This window comes from Rhamphochromis sp. 'chilingali', assembly GCF_963969265.1.
Source record: "Rhamphochromis sp. 'chilingali' genome assembly, chromosome: 12".
In the NCBI taxonomy this organism is placed as follows: Eukaryota; Metazoa; Chordata; class Actinopteri; order Cichliformes; family Cichlidae; genus Rhamphochromis; species Rhamphochromis sp. 'chilingali'.
Window position 1 is genome coordinate 13,269,396 of NC_137939.1, and position 21,442 is coordinate 13,290,837.

Below are 21,442 nucleotides of genomic sequence, written 5' to 3' on the forward strand. Positions count from 1 at the left end.
CCCAGCACGCCGAGCTTCCGATATGCATTCATGAGCGCTCGACTACAGCGCATGCACTCATGAATACATACCAAATCTCCCACACAAGGGTGCACACGCATGTATACATCACATGGGGCAGTGAGATATAAAAACAGAGCAGTGCTGCTCTGCATGAGGCCAAGATGAGCAGAGCAATCAATCAAAGTGTGCGTGAGGGTCCCTCAAAAAATATATATATATTTTTTAAAAAAGTATATCCTTTGATTACTGCTGTTCAGCCAGTGCAAAATGAGATTAAGAACACAAGGGTCCAATGCTGCCACCTACACACACCATGGAGTAGTGCGCCTGGACACCCGCTGTAACGCATTTGCGCCGCCAGGTGACGCACTCCTGTCACTGACTCTCTCCCTCCCTCTCCCTCTCTCGGTCTCTCTCTCTCCTCTTTGGGATGCCGGAGTCTGACTGCAGCTCTCCTCTCATTCATGTTGAGCGCTGCTCTCGTGTGCGCACGGAACTGCAGAGCTGAGCTTTTGGAACCGTTGCTGCAGCTGCTGCTGCTGTTGCTGTGTGACCAGTCCCGGCGGGAATGGAAACATCTTCTGCTGCAACATCCTAAATCTATATTTACATTTTTTTTTAAAAAGAAAGAAAAAGAAATGCCATGCAGCACGAATGCAGAGGACGGTTTGATCAGTAAGTACAGCCAAACTTTTCGTGGTTGATTGTCATCTCTCAACTCGTCTCGGAACCTTTTCTCCCTCTCTCTCTCTTTTTTGTCTTCTCCTACATCCGAAATGTTGGTGACATTTCTTCTCCCTCTCCGACCCTTCCTCTCCTTGTCGCCCTTCGTACCCCTCTTGCCGATGCCTCTCTCCCAACTTACACTCTAACCAGAGCACACATGGACCACTCAGTGCTGCGGGGGGTGATCGGGGTTTGTGTTTCTGTCATTTTTGCGCTTTGGAGGGGAAGCAGCCAAACGCACGCTGAGGTTGCACATGGACTATCTGAAGGTCTTTTCTTTTTCCTGCTTTTGGAGGAATTGCTCAATTTGTTGAAGGTGAAAGATTGCATTACTTCACTGGCGAGGAGCTGCTGCGGATTTTTTTTCTTTCTTGGATGCAAAGTGGCAGCATGAATGAGGCAGTTATAGTGCAAAGATGCGCGGCGGTGTTTTATGTCCAGCATGTCACAGCTTTTAATGTTGCTGTGGTGCGTAGTGAGGACGGCAGGAGTCTGACAGGAACGCTGTCGCAATGTAATAGTGGTGCCGTTTAGAAGAGCGATCAGTCACCGAAACCTCTGCTGAGCACAACCGGCTCACCAGAAAATTATACCGGACTTTTTAAAGATTTTTTTTTTTATTTTGTGGCCTGTTGTGATTTATCATGACGATTGTTTGCTGAAAACTTGTGATGTCGCTCAAGACACGAAATCAACTTGGAAACACGCGGAGAGTGCGCGTGCACGCTTGCATGCATGCAAGGTCTCATATGTTTGGTTGTTGTGTATGCGCCTAGACGCAAAATGTAAATGTTTGACCTATGAATCCGAGAGCTCGTGGGTGTTGTTTGCTTCCACGGCTGTGTGTGTGTTTGTGAGATATGAGTGGACTTGCAGATTTTGTGTTCCTGTGTGTTTGTCCCATACCCTCCCACATATAAAATATATATATCCAGGCGGGCACACACGCACGCCCATAGCGTCATCATTTTTGGAGGCACGTCAAACGTGCTCTGACAGTTTTGTGTCACCTTATGAATTTTTGACTTGAAATGCGTAGGTGAGGCAGACAGGCTGATTTTGAGAGACTTACGGGCATCAAGCCACCAGTTTGCCTGCCAAGCACACAGAAAACGGAGGGGGGGATATATCTCTTTAGTGTGTGTGTGTGTGTGTGTGTGTGTGTGTGTGTGTGTGTGTGTGTGTGTGTGAGAGAGAGAGAGATGTGAGCCTTCTCTGCATATTCCATCCTCATCTCCCTCCCTCTCTCTCTACTTTTCTCTCTCAAGGGTAAACTTGTGAGCATGAGTGTGTGTTTGTGTGTGATGATGTGGGTGCTATGTGGAGAGATGCAAAGAGATGAAGGGAAATAGAAAGAGAGAGAGACCCCCTTTCTTAAGTGTGTGTCTGTGTGTCATGTTGCGCCTGTGCTGGGACCCGTCGATAAAGCAGGAAACCCTGAGCATCACTTCCACTCCGGGGCCGAGGCGTGACATCCAATGTGACTAAGTGACTGGGGAAAATATTAGTTCCTGGTTGCACCCAGAGAAACGCAGTGGGGTTTTTGTTGTTCTTGTGCTTTTTTTTTTCCAAAGTTTTTTAGGCCAAAATGAGTCACAATCAGACTCCGGCGACAGCGGTGCTGGATGTGCTTTGAGGTGCTTGCAACCTAATTACCTAGTTTATTCTTGGAGTCTTTTATTATTAAATTGTTCATAGAGGGTATGATATTCTCTCCCCCTGCTCATTATGCATCCTGTTCTACCTACAATAGACGTTCTGTGGGTAAGCAGTGTTGTAGTCGCATCGAATTGGACTTCTAGGATTTCTCATGTGGCTTTTTAAAAACAACTCCATACTCTGTTGGATTAAAAAAAAAAACTTGTCAAAAGTTAGGGCGACATTTAATTAACACTTTCTTTGTGGGTGTTGTGTCACACGTGCCTGTAAGCAGGTACTTTTCTGGCATTTTAACCTCTTTTATTTAACCCTAAAACTGTAATATACTAAAGCTTTGGACTCATTTTTGAAATTGCAGTATCCCTTTGAGGTTAATTAACTGAAATTAATCAAAGTAATTAAGTAATTACCGCATAGTACTTTTTAATAAGGGGTATTTCGATGAGCAGCCTCATTTTGGGTTGGTGGATGCGACTTAATTATGTAAGCCTCTGCTTTTTTTGGCGCTTCCTTGACATTGAATCACTATAAGCATCTTAGACGCCTGCCTGTAGTTCGGAGATGGTTTTGTTTGGGTGAAAGCAGCAGCCACCGCAGGGAATCTGTGTGTGTAGGAGGGTCAGGTAGTGGTGGTGTGGCAGAAGGGCTGCTGGAGCCCTGTCTTTACTCTCAACCCTCAGATCCCGGCTGAGATGAGAGCCGCAGACAATCGACAGTGCACCCTGCGGTCCGTACCTCGAGTGCTTTTAACAAATAAGGCCAGGAGGAGAGGGGGGCGAGCAGAGCTGCAATAAAGCAGACTGATAAAGCAGTCTGAACTCAGTCGGTGTGAGAAACACTCACAGGAAGGGTGGGCTATGGTAACGTGTCCGTATGATGCAATGAAAATGACATTTAGCCGACGGTTTGTTTTTTATTTTATTCCTGTCGCCTTTAGAGATCTCCATTTAAATACTGTATGTGCAGCTCCGGTGGGAGCCGAATTGCCGACCCAGCGGTGTTAGAGCTGCGCGCTCTCTCCTGTTGAGCTGCTGATGACTAGACTGCCAAGAAAAGTGATATTGTGTGTCAGAATACCAGTCTGAATGCAACAAACAACACATTTTTTTCCTTCCACTGCTTGAAAGGCAGTTTGTCTCCCTAGTTTAGCTTATGCATGTGGCTCGGATAACTCAGTGACAGACTAGAGCGCCAAATACGGTTTATCAGAGCAACATTCCCACCAGGTCACATACTTGATTACAACCAAAAACAGTCAGCCGACGATGGGATTTTCCCTCCGCTTGCTGCCTATACTTAGCTGTCAGTCGTTCCAATAAGGAGATCTGTTTTTAAAATCAAATCAAATCAAAAGTGATTTGATTTGATTTAAAATAATAACTTTACTGTTTTGTTATATGTGAGCCCAGATAACCAAGTGTAGGACACCTTCAGAGTGGTGGAGTTCAGTGGTTCCACTGAAAACCTCTCGATCAGATCAGAGCAGCGTGGCTGTGCGAAGAACGGGTCGTGGTTGCCCATCTGTCAGTCACTGTTTCAAAGAAAGAGGATTGAATGATCTAAGAATGAGAGGAACATTAAAAAAAGGAGCTTTCATCGTTTATGTTTAGCCACAGCTTTATGATTAGTGCTCATTAATATGAAGCATTTAGTAAGAATTTAAGAATGTATTTTTCCTTTTTTTAACGATCAGCCACTGACAAAGTGTTTACAGCACCCAATTTTAGGCTGAACAACAACAACAAAAAAATCAGACCTGGGAAGGATGCAAGAAGAAACGATTGGAGCAAAAGAGAGAGAGATGGAGAGAAGCGATGGGGCTTTTAAGTTCCCCGCATCTTTTTGATGCAGCCTCTGCGCTGAAAGGCCATGGCAGATCAAACGGGGCAGGCAGATTGAAGTAGTTCCTCTTGTAAGGGGGAAGAGACGCTCCGACGCCGTGCAGATGCGACAGGTAACCGCGAGACGGAGGTGGGAGCCATTTTCGCACGCTGCGTAATTGGAAGCGCTCGCTTCCCCAGTTGAAAATAAGACTTGCAAAGGAGCTTTTTGATTATCGTTAGCATCGGCGTTTGGAATTTTCAAGCGAGACGAGCGGCAAGTGGGTGGGCGGGTGGACGGGGGGGTATTTCCTATCCGGGTGAGCGCGAGGATAATTCTGCCGCTGTTTTGTCAGCAATTAAAAGAATTTCAGCATCCCAATTTCTTGTGCTGCTGCTGCTCCAGACCACGCAGCTTGTATTTGTTGTCCCAAATGGCCAATTTCTGCCTTATGTTCCGTGCTGTCTGAACAGTTGAGGCAGCAAAATAATCTCTCTCTCTCTGTGTGTGTGTGTGTGTGTGTGTCTTTGTGAGCGTGTGCACGACCCCTATCTCCATGTGCAGCCAAACAAAATCCCTGAACTTCCTGTTCTTATGCAGCATCAATCCAATCAGCATATCCCCATGTTTCCCATACTCGGAAAAGTGTGTCTGGGAAATACACACACACGCACACTTGAATATCCTCCCTTAACCCTCCTTTCTCTCCTTGTATATATTTAGTGCTGGGCCAAGGTCAAAGTTGGAGTGCTTCATTCTTGCTTTTTCCGTACATGGCTTTCAGATGCAGATCTGTCTTCTGTTATCTGTAATCCTGGTTAGACTTTCCCTGGGCTATGGGGACGTGTGGGAGGAAGGTACAGCAGGGAAATGATAAAAAGGAGCAGAGGAAAAAAAGGATGACAGAAGGAAGGATAAGGCGGTTACAAATCTGTGACTTTTTGGGCATTGCACCTTGAATATTTAATTTTAACAGACATCAGTATGAGGACTTGATGCGCTATAAAAGGTTCCACTGTGATTAAAAAAAAGAAGAGAGAGACTAGATGGAAGGGGTTTCTGAGTGATAGGTTTGTCTTATTCATCTGAAATCAACCCCCCCCCCTCCCCCCCCGCCAGCAATAGGTGAGCTTTAGTGATAAAGTACTCCTTTTCTTTGCCAGAGTGGGAGGAAACTGTACTATATGAAAGTCGAAACTCACAATCCACACAGCGTGACATAAAATAAATATCCAAAAAACAGATACAACACCTTTCTCTACATGGAGCTCTTGCTCGGTGTTTATGAAGCAGTTAAAATTTTGCTCTTGAGCTTTATCGCGTCCTTTGGAGAGAGAAGAGAACGTAGGTGACATCAGAGAGAATCAGTAACAGCGGGCAGGGACCGATTTCGTTTTTTAAGTTGCTATAGTGGCACCATGAAAGTGTTTGTTGAAAAAGGAGAGAAAAAAAAGCTCACAAGGATGGGCTTTAGGGGGGCTCGCTGATGTGTGCAGAGGTGAGCGGATAGGTGAAAACGGTAATTTACAGTGTGCTCGGCTAGTGCTCGGTGAAGGGGTGTGGGGAGGGGGGAGTAAGCGGGTATAAGAGGCCGGAGAAATTAGAATGTTGTTGAGGTGAGGAGGTCGGATGCAAAGGTAACGGCGGGTGTTACACTTCTCTCTGTCTTGCTTTCAGACAATTTTCAGGTAAAGCACTTCACAGTTGCAGAGAGGAAATTGAAAACAATAAAGTGGGTTTCAAGCAGAGCACCGGGAAATGAGGAAGTAGCCACAAGGCCCCGAAGAATCTTTCAAATTAGGCAAGTTGTTTTTGTTCCTTCATATATCATGCTGTCTGAAGATGAACAAGTATGTCTGGCAGCTTTTCAACTCGGTATGTAATCTAATGGAGCGAACTCTCAAAACACACTGAATCATAGCTGGTGGCACACTCTCTTCTGCCCCCCTTAAAAAAAAATATATATATACACACACACACACACACACACACACACGTGTGTGTGTGTGTGTGTGTGTGTGTGTGTGTGTGTGTGTGTGTGTGTGTATATATATATATATATATATATATATATATATATATATATATATATCAGGGAAAGAAGAAGAGTAATTGCAGAGGGGGGAACAACAGAGCATCAGCAGAGTAGAGTCTTGGAGAAAAAAAAACGCAGATGAGTTTTAAAGAAAGTGAGAAAAAAATTGAATAAGAAACCGGAGGGCAGTGAGGCAAAGACAGAGTGACTGCATTCCTGACAGCGTGTCTCAAATTCTGAGACTCTAAGAAGAAGGAGGAGGAGGGGATGGATAGAAAGTCACTGAGGTTGAAATCATGCAGCCCTAATTCAGGTTTTCCTTGAAGTGATTAGGAATTCAAAGGCATCAGGAGAGAAGGGAAACGTCACAAAGAAAGAGCTGAGAGAAGACACAGCAACGAGGGGCCAATTCCAGTGTGGCCCCTTTGCACTTTAACTGTGAAGGGTCTGCCACATTTAAGTGCTGTTCCAAGCTAAACAGCCTCTAGTGGCAGTGGGTTAGAAGGCCTTCAGGCTTATGGACCGCAATCTATCAAGTGCAACACCTTATTTTGTGTCTGATATGAAATTTCATTTGATTTCAAGATTCAAGGTTTAATCAATTTTTGTTCATGATCAGGAATTTTATTGCCCAAATAAAACTGAATGGTACAGTCCGTCTTTTTTTGATTTTATATATTAGAAGAAAGTTGTTGAGGGTTTTTCTGTAATATTGTAGGGTCTTCAAATATCATATATGTTGTCAGTTGGCGTTATATAACGTCAACTAAATTGAATTGAAGTAAAAAAGTATATTGAACTCATAAATATACACAGGCTAGTGTGTAATTTCACCTCCAAAACAAATGAATACATCCACTCAAGGCTTTAACACACAAACATTTCCCCAAGCATGTTATTTATTATCCATATTGTTGCAATTACTTAATGTCAGCAGATTAGACATGAAGCCCTCTAAGCAACGAAGCTGGTTAGAAGCTAACATTATGCTAGCTAATGTTAGCTTTGAGTTAAAAAGTAATACTTTCCCTGTGACGAACAGTTTGATAAAATTCTCACATTTTGTGAGAGTTTATTCGCTAAGTGTCTGAGTTCAACGACGTTAGAGCCACTCCACATTTCAAAGAAAGTTTCATTAACGCTAGCTAACAGAGGCTAACAGCAGCGCTTACCAACAGAACAGTTCAGGATACAATAACTCACTCAAGTATCACTGTTACTGGACAGAAGTGAGTTTCACTGACTGATCAACTCATATTGGACTCCTTTCACAAAGTTTTACGGCTTCTTCCAGAGTAAATAAACATGTACATGGAAATGATATTAGGCTTCCATCTGTATCTAAGCTTTTATGATTCAAGTGTGACATCATACGGAGTTACACTCTTCCAGGATTGGGAGCATGCAGCCCAAAGGTTGGAACAGGTCCAGAGTGACATGGGTGACTCATTTGAGAAATCACGTTTTTCCGTCTTTGGCGATTTGGATCACAAGACTTATTGTCGTAAGTCAGTATCCGTCTGCTGATCACTTTCTTGTGATGGCCTCATGCTTCTTTACTCGAGTACAGCTTCAGACGATTTTAAGTTAGAACACAACATTTAGAAATTTCTCTACTTAACCAACAAACAGACTACAGGGAGTGCAGAATTATTAGGCAAATGAGTATTTTGTCCACATCATCCTCTTCATGCATGTTGTCTTACTCCAAGCTGTATAGGCTCGAAAGCCTACTACCAATTAAGCATATTAGGTGATGTGCATCTCTGTAATGAGAAGGGGTGTGGTCTAATGACATCAACACCCTATATCAGGTGTGCATAATTATTAGGCAACTTCCTTTCCTTTGGCAAAATGGGTCAAAAGAAGGACTTGACAGGCTCAGAAAAGTCAAAAATAGTGAGATATCTTGCAGAGGGATGCAGCAGTCTCAAAATTGCAAAGCTTCTGAAGCGTGATCGTCGAACAATCAAGCGTTTCATTCAAAATAGTCAACAGGGTCGCAAGAAGCGTGTGGAAAAACCAAGGCGCAAAATAACTGCCCATGAACTGAGAAAAGTCAAGCGTGCAGCTGCCAAGATTAGAGATGGACCGATCCGATATTACGTATCGGTATCGGTCCGATACTGACCTAAATTACTGGATCGGATATCGGAGAAAAATAAAAAATGTAATCCGATCCATTAAATATCACGAAAGCACCTCACAAAACTTGCAATACGCCGTAACTCACCTCAGAACGTTAGCACGTTGGAGCAGTATGCATCACGTGATAGAGCGGCTGTGGCATGCGGGACCTGTCGGTGCTCTGGATAGCATTTGGAGCTTCGCTAGCAACCCGGCATTTCATCTCCGACAAAGTTATCCCCGAGAGAAGTAAAGCAAGTGTGTAAGTCCATCTCTGAATGTTTGTAAAGCATTCCTGCGTTAAGCTTAACAAACGATATATGGAGCGACTGCCTCTTCTTGCTGCTACTTCAATCATGAAACTGCTTAACGATCAGCTGATCAGCTTTTCTGTCGTGAGTCCGTGTCTCTAGTTTGCTTTTGGCCCACTTTGCACCAGAAAGAGAACAACAGAAGCACGTTTAAGCTTGATCAGCTGTTGTTAGAATGTATTTAATATTACTTTCTACTCGAGGATCTTTTTCTACGTAGCTGACGCTGGTAACTGTGCAGGGGCGGATCTAGCAAAGTTTAGCCAGGGGGGCCGGTAGGGCATGAACAGGGAAAAGGGGGCACAAAGACATACTTTTCTTTCTTATTCTCATTTAAAATGTCAAGCTTTTAATAAATAATTATCTGACACCCAAAGTTTTAATTTGATGCAAAATGAATAGAAGTCAATTACTGTATATAGTAACTATTAAGTCTAATATATATACCCTAGTAAGCTATAGTACTTTTTCCTTTGGGAAGGTACCATCTGTGCAGTCTGCAATTCTGTTGAAGAAAGATGTTGAATCTATTTAATATTTCTTGAAAAATAATTGATTTCTGTGCATTTTTTTTTCACACTGCATCAAATTAAGGTTGATTACGTCGATTAAGCATCATGAGGTGGAGCGTGAGGGGTAGTTCCCTATTTTTTATTTATTTATTTTTGTTGTTGCTGGGAGTTGGAACCCTATTAGTTAGGTTGCTTAATATTTACGCTAAGTACTCTTTAAAATACCAGAATAGGGAGGATGGTGTAGGTCTAAGTTTATTAGATTGATCAGTATTGCTGAACTATGAAACATTTTTTTTGCATACAGGTATAACAGAATAGCTTTAGTGTAGTTGTTGTTTTAAACTTGAGTATGAACTTATACAAAATGCAGCAAGATATTTAAAAAACAGTTTTGTTGATTAAAAAACACTATATCGGATTCATATCGGTATCGGCAGATATCCAAATTTATGATATCGGTATCGGTATCGGACATAAAAAAGTGGTATCGTGCCATCTCTAGCCAAGATGCCACTTGCCACCAGTTTGGCCATATTTCAGAGCTGCAACATCACTGGAGTGCCCAAAAGCACAAGGTGTGCAATACTCAGAGACATGGCCAAGGTAAGAAAGGCTGAAAGACGACCACCACTGAACAAGACACACAAGCTGAAACGTCAAGACTGGGCCAAGAAATATCTCAAGACTGGTTTTTCTAAGGTTTTATGGACTGATGAAATGAGAGTGAGTCTTGATGGGCCAGATGGATGGGCCCGTGGCTGGATTGGTAAAGGGCAGAGAGCTCCAGTCCGACTCAGACGCCAGCAATGTGAAGGTGGAGTACTGGTTTGGGCTGGTATCATCAAAGATGAGCTTGTGGGGCCTTTTCGGGTTGAGGATGGAGTCAAGCTCAACTCCCAGTCCTACTGCCAGTTTCTGGAAGACACCTTCTTCAAGCAGTGGTACAGGAAGAAGTCTGCATCCTTCAAGAAAAACATGATTTTCATGCAGGACAATGCTGCATCACACGCGTCCAAGTACTCCACAGCGTGGCTGGCAAGAAAGGGTATAAAAGAAGAAAAACTAATGACATGGCCTCCTTGTTCACCTGATCTGAACCCCATTGAGAACCTGTGGTCCATCATCAAATGTGAGATTTACAAGGAGGGAAAACAGTACACCTCTCTGAACAGTGTCTGGGAGGCTGTGGTTGCTGCTGCACGCAATGTTGATGGTGAACAGATCAAAACACTGACAGAATCCATGGATGGCAGGCTTTTGAGTGTCCTTGCAAAGAAAGGTGGCTATATTGGTTGCTGATTTGTTTTTGTTTTGTTTTTGAATGTCAGAAATGTATATTTGTGAATGTGGAGATGTTATATTGGTTTCACTGGTAAAAATAAATAATTGAAATGGGTATATATTTGTTTTTTGTTAAGTTGCCTAATAATTATGCACAGTAATAGTCACCTGCACACACAGATATCCCCCTAAAATAGCTAAAACTAAAAACAAACTAAAAACTACTTCCAAAAACATTCAGCTTTGATATTAATGAGTTTTTTGGGTTCATTGAGAACATGGTTGTTGTTCAATAATAAAATTATTCCTCAAAAATACAACTTGCCTAATAATTCTGCACTCCCTGTATAATGGGTGCGGAATATGTTCAGCAGCAACTCTCAAAAGCCTCGTTCGGACAAGATCGCTTCCTACAAGAATGCGAGCTAATCAGGGAGTGATGGTACGTTTGTCCGAGCCTACAGCTGGATGTAGTGCTACATGGGATTTGATGAGGAGGTGAAGCTGTGAATGTACAGAGGTGTTTAGAAGTCAGTAATATTTCATCTGAGTTGGTCTTTTTGTGGCATTTGATTTGGACGAGCCTCAAACAACCTGTCAAGCATGAAGAAATAATGACGTTCACATAAAAAAGTGGGGTAGTGGCATGAGTCTTAATTAGTTTTTCCCACACAACTACACTGTATTTGAAGATGGAAGAGCAAACAAAAATAATTCCATATATAGACCTAATTTGTCACTAAATCTGATGGAGGGATAATCGCCCGGCCTCTCCAGTAACTTCCTCATTCCATGAGCAGACTTCAACTCCACCATATTGGAGTTGGATTTGGTTGCATCAGTTGTCCCTTTTCTGCTCTGTAGCCTGTCTTTGTGAGCTCACTCTACTGGCAGCAGGCACTCTACCTGCTGCAGGTTGTAGCTGGAGTGCCTTTACAGCTCTCAGTGAATAACCAAGCAGAAGAGGGACAAACATCGCCAGCTGCTGTTTAAGATGGAGGGATTGGGGTCTGTCAGATTGTAGATCGAGGAACTCCTATAGGGAAACACTTGACGGTAAGGATTGGATGTAGCGAGCTTTCAAAATAAGAGGGAGGATATTGCCCAGCGGTAACTCATTTGTGTTGCTGTGTCAGACAGTTGAAAAAATACAACAAAATACGCTTGGAAGACTGTCAACATACCTGGGCAGCCTGTCCAAGTATAGTCTATGTGTGAAAAACACGGTTATTGTGACTACTCGCTGATGCAGCTACAGTTTGAGGAATATTTTCAGACAGCCACTTTTTCCTGGCAATTTATGGCATTGATTTTGCCAGATGATTTGAAGTGTTAAGTTGTATTTGTATCCTAAACGGTTCCAAAAACAGTGTACGGTAACATCATTTTTATCACAAGTCACGAAGAAAGAAAAGAATAAATAAAGACTGAAAAAGAGTGTTTGAGTGTTTATTACGCAGCCAACAAAACCAATTTAGCAGCTGGAGGAGAACATAAGGTAAACAGACATAGTTATCGAGAGGGATCCTGGCAGCTCCCCCTTGGCTTTGCTGTGAGGAAATGACAGGAATGACAGCAGAAATGCTGAGTCAGCGAGTGCAATGACACTCCCCGAATCATCACACACATGGCTGTTTGTGCACGCTCAGACACACACATCTCATTTTGTTGAGTGCTCGGTCAAACAGAAACCTGAATGCGTGAGGGAGGGGTGGCTGTAATGTCGTGTGAGTGTGTGTGTGATGAGAAACAGGATCAGAGAACCATTTGCAATGCGCGCCGTCATCTGTCTCTCATCTTGAGAAAAGTGTAACTTCCAGGTTCAGCATTTTTCCTCAAGGCCATCCCAGCAAACGTCCTTGTTTCTTTTATGTATCATCTATAGGCTCATATATATCTTGTTGTTTGACTGCTTTTGAATTTGAAATGTTTAATTGACTCTGAGCCCAAGTGGTGCAATGAAATTCAATTGATCTCAGGTTTACTACTGGGCCCGTCAACTCGAGTGGGCATTTATCTGGGCTGAACTCAGAGAGGAAGGAGAAGTACATTAAACACGCCAAAATGTAACCACCTTGGCTTTTGTTGTGATAGATTAACTTCTTCCTTGGTTTGAGAAGTGAACTTTCCCCTCTCGGTTTAAGCCTCTTTGGGTTCTGCCAATCCAACTCGGCTTTCTTTCTTCCATTTGCCTTAAAAGCAATCCTGGCAGCTAGAAATCACCCGGAATTCTGTCGCAAAGACGGATATGGTTTATAAGACACAGAAACAGTGCAGTATTGATAGTAAATGCCTCCTCTCAACCACAAACAAAAAAATAGGAGGTGATACTGCGTGGGTCAAAAAACATCTTGAAATCCATTTAAGGCACCTTGAATTTTCCTGTTTGAAACTGGCGTCTCCGCGGCCATTGAGTATGCTGCTTTTATAGGGTGGTGATGCATGGGAAACCATTTTAAGGTGGTGCAGACGGGCAATTTAGCTTTTAACAGATGCAGGGGGGTGCAAATGGACGGAAATTGGAGAGAAAGTGTTGAGTTTGGTGGAAGCAGCAGTGACACAACCACAGGAGAAGCTTTTGTCTAGCGAGATGAATTTACTCAATAACCTCTGCCTAATGGGGTTGTCTGTTATTTTCTGTTTTTGTGCCTATCTCTATTCCTCTCTCCTTTCTCCACAGCTGAAGTATTGTGCGCTCTTATTTCGTGTGTTATTCTCACCCCCTCTGTCTCTTTATCCTCTGTCTGCGTGGCGCTGTCTTTCTTTTCATTCAGGAGGCTCACATTGCCTTCTAAAAGCCCAGAGAATTCTTAAGTATTAGCTATTATTTCAAGCCTTTTCATGTTTCTCATCACACAGCCGCAGGTGCTTTTGTCCACTTTTCCGTTTATGCAGATCAGAGTTGCTCTTACCGCCAGCTACAATCTAATTTTACTGTGTGAAGGTATATTGGTATCAAAAAGCCCAAACTCATTGTTCATCACATCAGAGAGCCAAGTGTTTTGAAATCAAGGCGCTATATTGTGTTATAGGCTCATTTTGGGGTTGCTGGTAGATAGGAATCTAAAGTCACATCAGACTCGTACACGTCTTGTTTGGATTTCACTTTTAAAACATTTTTTTTTTGCAAATCCTACAGCCTTGTCTCTACATGCTTGTCAAACTTTCTGAGACTTGCTTTCATGTAGTCTTGGCCTTTGGTCTTGTGTGAGTAGCCTTGACTTTTGTAGCCACACCAGCATCACAGCTCTGGAGATGGTTATGTCAGCCTGCCTGTCTATTACTTATCCACACTGGGCAAAAAAACAGAAATGAATGGACCAAATGGCATTCATTCTTGCTGCATAAATTTTCATAAAAACTTGAGTGATCTCTAAGTTTTCCTCTAGCAACACTGTGAGGTTGTCACTTGCGGTTTTGCTATAAAATTTGGAGCAGACATTCAGATTCCCTTTAAAGATGGCTAGTTGGTCCAAAACTGATTACATACAAGCGTCTGACACTCTAAAGCAGTTGACATTGATTTGATGCCTTCTAAACATTAACATGTATGCAGTCTCGCTATTCTTTAAGTTCTCGAGTAACATCTGCACTGTTCTGCAGTGTTATTTGCAGAACAGTGCAGATGTTCTGCAATTAAGACATACTAACAAATCACAACAATAGTTGCCTTGAGGCACTTTATATTGTGAGGTAAAGACTCTGCAATAATACTGAGATGACACTCTATGGGCAAGCAATTGGCAACAGTGGGGAGGAAAAACTCCCTTTTAATAGGAAGAAACCTCCAGCAGAGTCAGGCTCAGGGAAGGACAGCCATTGGCTGCGAATGGTTGATTAATGATTAAATGCCGAGTGGTGTTAAACACATAGAGAGTGAAAAGACTTCTGCAGTGTTATGTACAAGTGCAGGTAATGTCTCATTTTTTCATTGTACTTTTTTATTGTTTCACAAGAAAGCGTCCTCGTTTTAGGCAGTTGGATTCATGTGCAAACACATGGCAAGATTTCATACCTCTGGTTATTTATGCAATGTTGAGTGAGTTCTGACTCATGGCTTCGTGACTTGGTGTATAGCCCATTTGGACTTTGGACACCCAGTCTATTTTCTGACAAAATCTCTTGATGATCTTTGTGCCCTAATCCTATAGGATGTGTAGCATAAAACATGGATCTCAAAAATCCTAAATCTTAACAAATAAACAGTTTTAATAGACCTCTAAATGTCTTTTTCACTTCCATATAACTAAAAGCAGTGGACAGTGATATGTTGTTATCAGCTGTTCCACCAAATTTAATGGTTGGATTGCTTAAAAGGTAAAACAAAAGGTACAGAAATTGGCAAATGAACCCATCCTGATCTTGGTTGCTGTTGCTCAAAAAGCATAAAAGACATCATGTAGCTAACTTTAATGCAGCATTGTTCACTTAAATATATCACACATCCTACTGGCAAATCTGGGATGTGCTGTTCAGCCTGTTTTGTTCTGGGATTCTTGGGGTCTCACTGCTCTTCTTTCTGCCTCAAACTTTCCATTTATGCTCATAATACTGCAAGAAGGTGTCCTCATCTTCCTGACTTATGCTTCCCACATATGCATACGGAGAGGCAGGTAGGTCCCCAAAGAGAGCCATTCTGCCAAATATATATTACTGCTAATGGAAATAGCAGTCTTTTTTAATATAGTGGTCTTGAATTAAATACTGCCAGCATAAGTTATCTCAGGGCACTTCATATGGTACGGCTGAGACCACAGAGTGTTATAGAGAGAGAAACCCACCAGTTTCCTTTGAGCAAGCACTTGGGGTGGGGTTTAGTGATTTGTAATCTTAACCTCCTTTTTTGTTCTTTGCTTTGGCCGCCCATTACATTCCAGATGAACTGTCACACTTTTTAAATTGAATTCGTTAAATTTGAGATACCCCGAAGACACTGCTCAAAGCGTGTTTGTGCCACCCTTCTTATGACGGCAGTTCTTCTTCCCTTCAGCCTCCTCATCTGTTTTTTTAATATAGATGCCGTGTAAGATGTTTTATTCCTCCCTCCTCTCTCTGACTAGTACTGTTGGTTTTAGAGATCTCAGCAGACTGAATAGAGGCTTTGCTGCAGGCGGCTCCTTCTCCCTAATGAGAGAAATGGAGCCGTTCGCTGCAAACGTGCACATCTGTGTTCGGCGCGCACGTGTGTGTTCGTACCAGCGCCTGCCTGTGTGTAGGCAGTCGGAGCAGCTGAGTGTTTATGTATGTGGTTTTGTGAAATTGCTCGTGTGAAATATTATGTGTGTGTTTGAGTCAGCGTGTTTCTGTGTGTAGCTGTGGGGTTTGTTTTTGAGTGTTTTGTGTGCGTGTGTGTTTCATGCCTCACGTCTCCACACACTGTTTCAAATTCTTTCCTCTTGTGAAACTGAGGAAACTGAACAGTTTATGTGGCTGTTGAACACAACATTTCATTTTCCCACTGTGTGCTGATGTAGTTGACTGGCTTCCCTGTGTGCTCCTGGAGGAATTCAGCTCCATGTTTCTTCCTCTCACTTTGTGTATAACGGCAACTGTGTGTGTCTTGTGTGTACAGTTTATGATTAGCAGAGTTCTTGGATTTCTGTCTTTTTCTTTTAAACCAATCATAAATATTTAGGTAATGAGCCTCAAAATGTCATTCAGTGATTGTTGTAATTAACTCAAGAATCATTTATACTAATTGTTAAAAACTATGAAAAATGCCCTTTACTGCCTTAGGTGAGTCTTTGCTTTTTGATTCACTGATGCCAAGTAGTCTGTTTTTATCTGATGCATTCCCATAAAAGAAAATCCTTAAAATTTACCTTCACATTATGTTATTGGAGATAGCTACCAAGCTAACAATGAGAAGGCAAATCAAGGAAAACGCTGAATCCTCAACTGCTACAATGAGACTCCCAAAAGGTTGATTCTGTTCATCTGGACGTAGCGTTTTGTGGGAGAAACGTTTCGTCACTCATCCAAGTGACTTCTTCAGTCTCAGCTGACTGCAGGTTTCCCCAACCTTATAAACAGTACATTTGCACTGTGACTGAAACCAGCCCACTGAATAAACAATCGACTGTGAGGTCATTTCCTTGATCATTAACATACAAATCGATTGAGCATGCATCAAGACTGCTATAATGAGACGATCCGGTCATTGTCCTCTAGAGAGGAATTCTGCTGGAGTGGTCCACTTGTATTGGTATTTACCAAGTTGATTTCTGTGATCACCTTTATCCTATGATAAAATATTTCTGTCATGATGGGAGCGGTGCCTTGGGTTTGAGGAATGGTGTTCCGTTAATCCAGTAGAGCTCCAGCGTCTTGGAAAATCAATTCCACTGAACACTGGAGCTGTTCTGGTGGGACATCATACTGACTCCTCACCTTATTAAGACACTTAAGGGCTCGTTACATCTGCATTTGTTGCCTTTGAGAACAGTAGCACACTCCAAAATTGTTGTTGTGGCCGGGCTGAAGATACAACTGTTTTTTTCTACCATTTCTACCTTTCGTCTTCAACCCCCCGAATCCCAGCTGGTCACGACAAATGGCTGCCCCTCCCTGAGCCTGTTTCTGCCAGAGGTTTCTTTGTCCTGTTTAAATGGTTTTTCCTTCCTACAGTCGCCAATTGCATGCTGCTGAGAAAATATTTGTTTTTGATTGAAATTCCGGACTTTTACAATCTCCTGCAACAGTGCAAACACTTAGCTGCCCCTGACTGGAAGAACCCCCTCTTGTTGCCGGTCTGCTCTGGGATGTTAAAGTGAAACCAGCATATTTGCAGCTTATCTGAAGACTTTCAAAACGTATTTCTGAAAACATTTGAAGTGAGAAATAAGTCAAGAACCTTTAAATTGGTTTTTATTTTGGATCAGTGTTCTTATAATTTTTTTTAGAAGTTTCCAGTTGCCTCATGTCAAGGCTGATGCCCCTGATTCACATAGGGAAAGCCTAGACTTAAACTGTATGCAAATAAGAAGGAGGCAACACGATGCTTGGGCTCTTGAAACCCAACACACCGAAGAGAAAACAAAGGTGAACTGCAATTTGAGGCTTAAGTAAATGTGATGGAAATACTAATTACAATAAAACAGAAGCACATAAGAACTAAACTGGTTAAAAAATAATTTTAAGTCACTGCAGTTTTTTGTTGAACAGCTTTAAACGTAGAACCAAAAGTATCTGGAAAACCTAAAAAGAAAAGAAGCTTTTATGTGAGGTATAGCTGAAATCAATCACACCTGTTCACGTCACTGCATGTCAGCACCCAGTGCTGTATGACTGCAGTATATCACCATGCTCTTCATGTCACTGTCACCGTGTGTGATGAGTGTGTTCCACACGTGCCTCATGTTTTGCCACAGCAGTTGAGAGGATTACTCTTGAGGCTACACAGAGAGAAAATACAACACAAAAAAAAGCATGAAAGAGTGTGAATTGACCATAAAGTGCTGCCGCTCTGAAGGGATTAGAAGGGGTTAAACTGCAGGGTGTGATAAAGACTAGCAGACAAACTGCTGCTGTGCACACGTGTGCGTGTGTTTGTGAGAGAGATGTACAAATACCATGACCTACTGGAACCACATTGTCATTCTTGAAGAAGTGGATTTTTGTGCGTTTATGCTACTGGATATGTGTGTGTTTTTCAAGGAGTGTGTGTATGTAAGCGTGACACCCCAGAGACACCCCAATTACCACACCGAAAAAATATATAGAGAAGAAGCAAGATGTGTTTGTGTTCATGAGGGAGCGCTCGCGAGACAGGGAGAGTGAGGAATTGTTGCAAGTGTGCCGTTTAAGAGTGACTTAGTGGCTGTTAGGAGTGTAGCATGCAGCAGGAAGACTGTGCAAAGCCTCAGTTCATCATGACAAATGCAAACACTAGCACCGTGGCAGTCAAGTTTTGTTTGTTACCTTGGAAAGCTGAAAAAATAAAACACCCTCTTATCGTAAATTACAGGCTTGGATTCGTACATGTCCTATTGATGGATTTTTTTTATCAGCTCAAAATAGGTTGCCTTTTTAAACATCATTATACCACTGGCAAATTAGCTGTGGTGGCTTATTACGTTGTTCCTAAAAACAACAGAAACAGATGGTTTCCTCAGTCTCATGCTGTTGACGCGTTCCTTAATTAAAACCACGTTCCCCACACATCTTGTTGTTTTGTTGTATGGAAAAGGGTATATTTTTCCTTTGAGGGCATTCCTCAGTGCTCATTAACAACCACCAGAGCCCTCTGAATAATGCTTTCTTTATATTACAGGTTCACGCTAAGTCCAACAAATTTGATTATTTTAACTCTGAGAAGTAATGCCCCCTGACCTCTCTCGCTCTTGCTATGTTGGCACAGATGCTACTAAATACTACAATACCCATGAGCCTCACTGTTTATCACTTTTAAGAAGTCAGTCGAAAAGGATTTGGGGTGATCATTATGAATTCTGCAGCATGGCTCCAGAATTCATCTAAAATTATTGATGACTTTAGTACGGTGGCCCTGAGAGGTCAAACGCACTGCAACACTGCAATCTGCAGGTGGGCCACCGTACTTTAGGCTAATATTAGCCTTCACGCATGAGTCGACTTGCCTCCTTGCTATGGCGTTAGCTTGGGCCATTCTCTCTGATTGACCCCAGTGTGTGACTCAGGTTGTCTTGTGTTGGAGTGTCTGTTTCCTTGTGCGTTTTCGGGTTTCCCTTGAAGTGTTTCATGTCAGTTGATTTCCTGTTGTAGAGTTTTGTGTCTTGGATTTCTGCATCAGCCTGATTAAAGGTTTGTTTTCTGTTAGCTCAGTCTGCCTTTGGAGTTTGGGTCATCTGAAATTCATGATGCTGCTTGTGTTTCAAACTGTGCATGCCCCTGGAATGAGCAAAGTCTTTCACTCGAATTAACTTTGGACACAAGCAACAGACCTAAATATACAATTATAAGCTACTGTGTAAGTTGTTTAAATACAGAAAAATCCTTCAAATCCTCCAAACGCTAAATTGCACTGCTTATGTGCAACTTTCTTCTGTCTGTGTATTGGACTCCACATTATGTAGCAAATAAAACCCTGCTCGATTTGCACGTAAAATGCTCAACCTTTGTAACAAAGATCCCAATGCAGTGGTCTTAGGAATAAAAGGAGTACACAATATAGAGTATTACATGGTCCCCCTTCCCCCCCTCCCCCCATATTGCCGACACGCTCCTGCAGACATGACATATTCGAGCTGGCTTAAGATCAGACGAGCTCCGCAGTTATTACAAATTCCTAACAGTCCCCAGGCAATACTAGTCCTGTGTGGCTACAGGGTTCTGGGAGGTCTCCGACCATTTGCACCACTAAATACAATTTGTGTAATTTTGCACCTCTACACAAACTTTCAGCTTTAATTAAGTTGGTTTACAAAAACTGTTTACATTAATATCATTAGTGATTACTATTCCATTAAGCGCGTAGGAATTGAAGTCTTTTTTTCTCTCCTTTTTTATACACTTCCTTTATTTTCACAGGCTCAAAATTAATTGGAAAGTTGACCATTTTGGAGTTGTATGGGTTGTTCTGTCACTATTGCAAGACATTGAGCATTATTCTCTGTATATTGTTCACATATTTTTGGGGCTTGATTCGAGGGGGATTTCACCACTAACAGCTTGCACAACTGTGCGGCAATCATACTTTCAAACATCTCATTCTTGCTTTCTTTTCGCTCTGCTTTCCCATCTTGCCCGTGTTTGGCGGCCCCTGTTTGGCTTCTGGAAATGATTACGTACCAGACAGACCAATCAGATAAGGCCCCTACAGTGACTGCATAAGGTCATGGTTTAGGGTGAGATGTCACATTCCTCCCCTCTCTGATTAGATCCACTCTTCACACTGTTACACTGTAAACTGTCACAGCTGCGGGACTGCATTTGCACCGAAATCAAGCCCTTGCCTTACTACATCATAATTGTTTCAAGAGGATACTTGGGTGATGTCATACTTGCAGACAACTCACTTCACAGGCAACTTTTGCATGATGTGCATTGTCACTGTTGCACACAGGGAGACAAGAGGGGCTGTGAATTGGAATTTGTTTTATGTGCAGCTGTTGTACTGAAATCCATTTTCCATTGCCAAAGTCAACCAAACCAAGTTGTGCCAGGCTAAGCTTGAACATGGCTAATGGAGCCATGGATTTTTATGTGTTTGTCCTGGTTCAGTGTTTCTGGCACTACATGCTTGGAGTCTCTGCACATTTTTTCCACATTTTGTAGGCTGGAAAAAGAGGCTACAGGGCCAGAGCAAGGGCTTTATACTACTGCACACACACATTTCTGTTCAAGCCCTGTGACCTGGGTTGACCTCTTCTCGTTGACACTTGCCCATCTGCACATGTGCCTGCTTCAGTCAGTTTTCAATACACAGTTTCAGTTACATCTCATTCAAAAATCAGCACAAAATCATTGGAGCAGCCTGATTGTTGACATTTGTGTGTTGATTAGGGCTTTACATTTATTGTTGCTGATGTTTTGTTTGTGCGAAATGTGTGCCTGCTGGCGAAAGACGATGTCAGCTACAATGATACGGTGAAGGGGGATTACTACTCAAATGCAGCGAGTATATCAACTCAAACATCTGGTTCCCTCTGAGTGTGAGTGAGCTGTAGACCTGAGTGTTACCCCACTCCAGAGGTCCTTCAGGGAAATGAATGGGGCTAATGCACAGAGAGGGGCTGACACAGCCAGATTAACAGATTTTTATCACCACAAATGGAACTTGTTTCGCTATCTGTAGAGCCTTCCTTTTTCACATAGTCACACAGGCATAATTAGTATGCTTCACATGAACGGCCCTTGTTTTCCCCCCTCTTTTCACAGTCTCTTGCTGTGTAAGGAGAGAGCTTTTTGGGCAGATGCTTCTGGTTTTAGTGTAGTGCATCTTTTTCAGCAAAACAAAAGTCACGGATACCTGGCTAAATTAACCA

The 21,442-nt window shown here is 42.4% G+C and overlaps 1 protein-coding gene across 2 annotated transcripts in view; it reads left to right on the top strand.

Annotated features, from left to right (window-relative positions):
- Positions 1–395: 395 nt before the first annotated feature.
- LOC308407873 (plexin-A1-like) overlaps positions 396–21,442 on the top strand; it is a 338,220-nt gene continuing 317,173 nt past the window's right edge. For both annotated transcript variants that reach the window (XM_080899801.1, XM_080899802.1), the window contains exon 1: positions 396–678. The gene's annotated coding sequence lies outside the window, so the exon portion shown is untranslated. The remainder of the gene's footprint in view (positions 679–21,442) is intronic.